The sequence below is a fragment of the Crocodylus siamensis genome, chromosome 1, assembly GCF_052110815.1.
Source record: "Crocodylus siamensis isolate JL-2025a chromosome 1, ASM5211081v1, whole genome shotgun sequence".
Taxonomy (NCBI): domain Eukaryota; kingdom Metazoa; phylum Chordata; order Crocodylia; family Crocodylidae; genus Crocodylus; species Crocodylus siamensis.
The window spans coordinates 394,146,365-394,152,364 of NC_143395.1; positions in this window are offsets into that span (position 1 = coordinate 394,146,365).

Consider the following 6,000-nt stretch of genomic DNA (forward strand, 5'->3'; position numbering starts at 1 on the left):
TCAGATGGAAGCAAATCTCACTGAACAGATGGCAGCAGAGGCCAAACCAGCTGGGTTGCAGTGGTGCAGTCATATCCCCTTTCTGCCTCTGCCATCCCTAGCTGACTCATGTACAAGGGAGCCCCAGAACCGTACCAGCCCCACTCCAGCTGTGGGCTGTGGCTGTGCAGGGTGTCAGGCTTAGTAGGGGACAGCAGTCCTTATGTCTAGGTCCTACTTCCTGCCTGTCCACCCCATGTCCCCAGCCAGCTAGAAGCAGACACTGGAAAGAAAAACCTGCATGCTGCTACTGCTGTCACTAGCTGAAACAGGCACAAGGGAAGCCCCAGAGCCACTCCTGACCACTTCTGCCCTATGCTGTGGAGAGCAGCTGTGCAGCGAGCCAGGTCTGGCTGGGAATACAGTAACAGCAGTGCTCAGGTTCCTTCTTTTAGCACTTTATCCTAGCTAGTTGGAGACATGGGGGACAGGCAGGGAGCAGGGGCTGGAAGGAGGAAACTGTATGCTGCTACCACTGGTCCCAGCTGAGCCCTGCAACCCAAAAAGCCACTCCCACAGCCCCCACCTGGAGCGGGGCAGGAATGACTCTGGGTCCTCACACTTTTGCCCCTAGTTCAGCCAAAGGGCAGCAGTATTAGCAGGGCAAGGGGCAGGTCCCCCTTTTCCAGCTCTCCGGTGTCCCTTCCCAAAACTCAGGGCTCCAGCCATGCCTTGCCCCCATTCCCCCATAGTCTGAGGGCTGGTGTGTCACACCCTCTTTTAATAAATCCTGGCTTCACCCATATTCCTATCTATACTTATATAAGCTTGTTTATAGCTGTCCATTACTTTGCTTAATAATAGTTAGATTTTGTTTTAATTAATGAGCAGGTTATTAACACCACAGTTTATACAAAATGCTTCTAAATTTTCAAGCAAGCTACAATTCTCAATTTAAGTCCTGGACCTAACATTCGCAGGCCCACTTTGAGGGATTGAAAGGTGAATTGGATAACTGTCCACAGTCATAGAAGGACAGTATATGCTGACCACAGAATTGCAAAGGAAGCATGAGCATATGGATGGCATAATAAGAAAGCTATACAACAGCGTCTAAGCCGGTAGGTCATCTTCTATCTATACATTATGCTTTTGTGGAACAACAGATAGACATTCTCCTCTTACAAACACAAAATGGAAGGGAACGTGAGCCTCACTGGAATATTAAGTAACAGAAACGATTGCGAGTTATGCCTATGACTTACCACCAGCATCCAGGGCTAACATCTTGTAACTTTCCAGACAGGCAAGTTTGTGATCAACCTGTTCAAACTTCTGCTCCTGAACTGAGCCTTGTGGTCAGTTCTTTATGTAACAAAATCTCTAAGAAAGCACACTGTAAGACCCAGCACCAGCAGCTGCACCACAGAAAATACCCTGCTAGCATGCGTGTCCACAAGGAACTACGTTGACCAAGGCAGAACACAGAGAAACAGCACAGCAGATGGAGGCAATGTCCATTCTTCAAACACCAGCTACTTTATCTTTTTACTTGTAACACACAGGCAGTCTCCAGCTCCTTATTTGGCAACATCTTCATCCCCACATAGATTTGCTTAGCCTTATGCTTTCCCATAGGCAGTCTCTCACTGCAATAATATGGTTTACTTTAGGGCGGGGTAGGCAACCCCTGGCACGTGTGCCACGTGAAGGCATTTAGCTTGGCATGCATGCCTCTGTGAGTGGCAGGGAAGGGGCTGGGGCTACACAGCCACAACAAGGATCAGGCCCCTTGTGGCTCCCCCGCCATCTACACTTGGCACACCAACATCTTACAAGTTGAAGTTGCAGGTGTTTTTGGCACTCTGCCCAAAAACGTTGCTGACCCCTGCTTTAGGATAAGGTACACAAAAAGAATAGGAGCAAAACATCCATGTGCTTCTGCCTTCTGTAATAGTATACTGTTGTGATGGCTGCCCCAGAAAGCAACAGAAGACTGACACTGACATGCCACAGCAGGTCTGAAAACACAGAGCCGCTGTCTCTGCTGACCAATAGAGTTATTACGGAGAAAATGAAAACACAGCAGTTTTGAGTCGCATACACCAGAAAGAAGAGTTAACAGCAGCACTGCAGTCAGCAAGTGTCTCAGCTGAAAAGCATTTTGGGACATCAGTTCAACATGATGTCAAACTGCTGTTAGGCATAATTAGAAGGGCTCAACAGGAAAGTCAGTACAAATACAAATTTACTTGATTTTTATCTTGGGTATTGGCAAGACTGTGCTGTATGTCTATATACAGGTAAACACAATGCAAGGTCATTTACTAAAATCAGCTGATTCTCTACAGCCTGTTACTGTAAATGAGACCGCATTTTTCTGAGCATGGAGCTTTTTTTTTTTCAGAAAGAGAGAACTCTAACAACAGCCATTGTGGAGCAGATCAGGATGTCTTCTCTAATATCTTGTCTCTGACACAAGTGAGTATCTGCTGCTTCAGAAGAAGGTGCAAGGAGCCCACCCAGGGAATTACAAACCAAGTTGCCCACAAGGGAAGTCTGTCTTACACAATCTTTACTCATTTTCACTTTCGTTTCAAGCAAGGTGGGACTATACAAGAAATGAAAGCTTGTACGTTACATAAGCTTTCCCCACTCAAGATAACAAAAGAGGACAGATGACCTGTTCAGTTTTCTTCTTCTGCCTTGTCATCCTCCTCTTATTTTCTTTTTTCTGCATTGATCATTACCATCTCCTCAGGTCGTTGTTTCTCTGGTATTATCCACTGAGAAATAAAACAACATTTCACTTAGGAACTAGGTTGCCTACCCACATGCTCCAAGGTGGGGAGCGGGCTGTTGTAATTACAGCGGCTCCCCGACAGCCACTCTAATTAAAATGGCTTACTGTCATGTGTGTTAAGTCTCTGCATGTTTCAAAATGGTTGCAGGATGCTTTATCTACAGCTCATTTGATGTGGTTTAGATGAAGTGTTCCCGTGACCATTTTGAAATGTGCAGGGCTTAATACCTGTGATAGTGAGGCAACGCTGTGGTGTTCTAATTAGGACATGGACAAGTGCATTTATATTCATCCTAAAAATAAGCCTCATTAGGGCAATTCAGCACTAGTTCAGGATGCTGAACTTGTTCCAGACCAAACCTCATAATAAGTACTATCTCCCTGCAGGAGATGCAAATACCTGCCCCTTTTCCAATAGCAATTTTCTAGTGCACCAGCCCCTCCCTCACTGTTTCTGGCTGTGGTTAGCACAGTTGCCTGCTTTGTTGGTTATGGTCAGGAGATGCCTGCTGTCAGCACTGATCTATATTTATCAAAAGGAAGAAATACACCGTGTTCACTTCCTCTTCAGTCTGCCTTGCGCAAGCAAAAGAATTTTTCTTGTTTGTGGTTAGAAGCTATATGATCATCATCTTGATATATTGCATACTGACACTAATAAATCAGAAAGGGTAGATTTGTACCTTATCCACTAACTAAATCAGAGATGCATAAGCTTTTGTAAGCAGCAACTTATTAATTAATCAACCAATCAACCACAATCTTCTTCCCCCTCATTTTTATTCATAAAGAGAGAACTGAAGGAATTACTAAGAAAAGGAAACTAAGAATAAACCAGTCACTACTGAACATGCTTCAAGGATACAATAGATTCTTGGCCCATTACCTGGACTACCTTTTATAACCTGCAATGAGTTAAATGTTTTTTATCCCCTTCAATCTCTTCAAATCGCCTGCCCTTCTCTCAGCAGGACTCTCTACTTTCCCCTCCCTTGCCCTATTCTTTGCATTTAAATGACCTTATTCTTTTCTATGTAGTATCCCTGCTCTCTGAAAACCCATTTGTATAAGTGGGTTGTAACCATAGGTGCCGAGTACATGGGGGCCCAAGGGCCCCAGCTTCCCTCTAGAAGACAGACAGTCAGGTGACCACCTATTCCCTATAGTGTGGAACCGGGACAATCCCAAATCAGATCCTAGGTTGCATGACTCCAGGATAGCATTTCTCCTGAATTCCCAGTATCCTACAGGGATCTGGATTTTGCATTCACTGCAGGAAAATGTGGGAGACATTGGGTTTCCCTTTGCAGGCTGAGAGTTCCAACCTGCACAGGGCTGTGGAGAGTGGGATGCAGGGGACGCTAGGTGCATGTGTGCTTGTGCACATGGCAGGGAATACAGCCCCAGGCAGTGGTGGTGAGCAGTCCCCCACCACTGACTGCAGGTAAGTCTGTAGGGGAGGCAAACTGAGGCTCGCATGATGAGGGAGGGAGTAGGGCAGAGGCTGGGCCTGGGGGTGTGGCCCAGCCAGGGCAGTGCATGGGGCCCAGGGCCAGGGCGGGAAGCACGACAGACCCATGGACGGCTCATCCAGGGAGTGGGTGGGGCCAGCTCCCTGCTGCTGCAAGCATTCCCTGGGAGAAGGCACAGCTCCCTAGATTTGTGCAAGGGGTAGATGCGAGCTGCCTGCTGTTGGCTCAGGAATCCCCACTCTGCTGCACTCCCCCGGGGAGCACCGCAGCTGTGCTGCTATAGCAAGGTGTCCTCTGCCTGCCCAGAAGCAGCAGGGGAGGTGGCATGGAGTTATGCCCCCTGCTGCTGCCAGGCAGGCAGGAGGCACCTCGTCATGGAAGTGTAGCCGGTGCAGGACTCCCAGTAGCCTGCAGCTGTCCCCACCTCCCCACAGCTTCCACTAGGCTCTGTTCTGGCTGTGTTACTGGGGGGCATCACCTTAGCCGCCCCCCCCCGCCCTTCCCCTGGGCAAAAATAAGAGTCAAGACCTATGGCTGTAACTTAGAAAAGCTCATGCCTCTCTGAACAAGTTAGGCTAGAAGATGCCACACTACCCTGCCTTCTGCCGAATGTTCCTAATTGTTTAGGTCAAGTAGAGACCTCCAGCTTTTGACACACTTACATACAGTATGGTTCTGAAGTTTATGAGACAATTTTTTGTGCTAACTACAACAACTGCGTTATACAGAGCATGATTTATAGTGGGACCAAACAAGACCATTTATTGCACAACTGCAAGCTTTACTGAAACCCTAGTAAAGGCACTGATTGATTGGAGGGTTATTTCCCATGGAAACAGTGAGGCCATGAAATCCTGCAAAACTCCCTTTAGGGAGTTTGTGCAAATCATCTTCTCAGACTGGAGGAGCCTGGGAGTGGAGATGGTGTCAAGTCTCTGAGCCTCACAGATCTAGACAATCCAAGAGGATTATTTCTGTAAATAATGCCTCTTCACGTGGTTCAGTAGCTGCTTTCCAGCAGGACCTGCTGTCATTAGCATGTCTCCCTGTGGTTGTTCAACAGCACAATGGCCATTGCAACAGGCAAGCCTGCTTAACACTATGCTAGACTTCTCCAGTGAAATCCCTGGTGTGAACAGAGTCTATCCTACAGCTGGGAACCTGCTTCTCTTCTTGCCTTTTATCTCTTCTCTAGACCTTCTCCTCGAGCCCCACAAAATACCTTTTGCTTGGAGCAGCTGTACTTTCTATCCTTTTATGACCTAAACAAGAGGGCCACAATTAGGGCCCTATGACATAAACAGTGGTGACCAGGTTGCAAGCAGTTGTGTGCCTTCAGATTTAGCTCCATTAATGACATGCTGCTCCAAAAAGGCTGCCAACTCCTGAATGAGGACACAATTCTAAATACAATTTATTAACAGTAGCTTTTCAGTTAACCATTCAAAATAAAGATCATTAAAATGATCTTGAAGTCAGCATTATGCTGACTACATTGCATGTGCATCCAGGTTTGCACCTTAATTTGTTGAAGTCATACTTCACACTAACAAACCAGAAACTTTGGCTAATCTTTATTTGATAATTAAGCATAATGATTAGAATCTATTCTTGTTATACAATGCAGTCTCATCATAAGGGAAAGGATGGCTGAGCGTACAGTAAACATTTTGAACTGCCAGAAGATGCAACTGTGTTTGTGGCCCCCTTGCTTCATTCATTCTTTTAAGGAATTGTTTTGGCAGC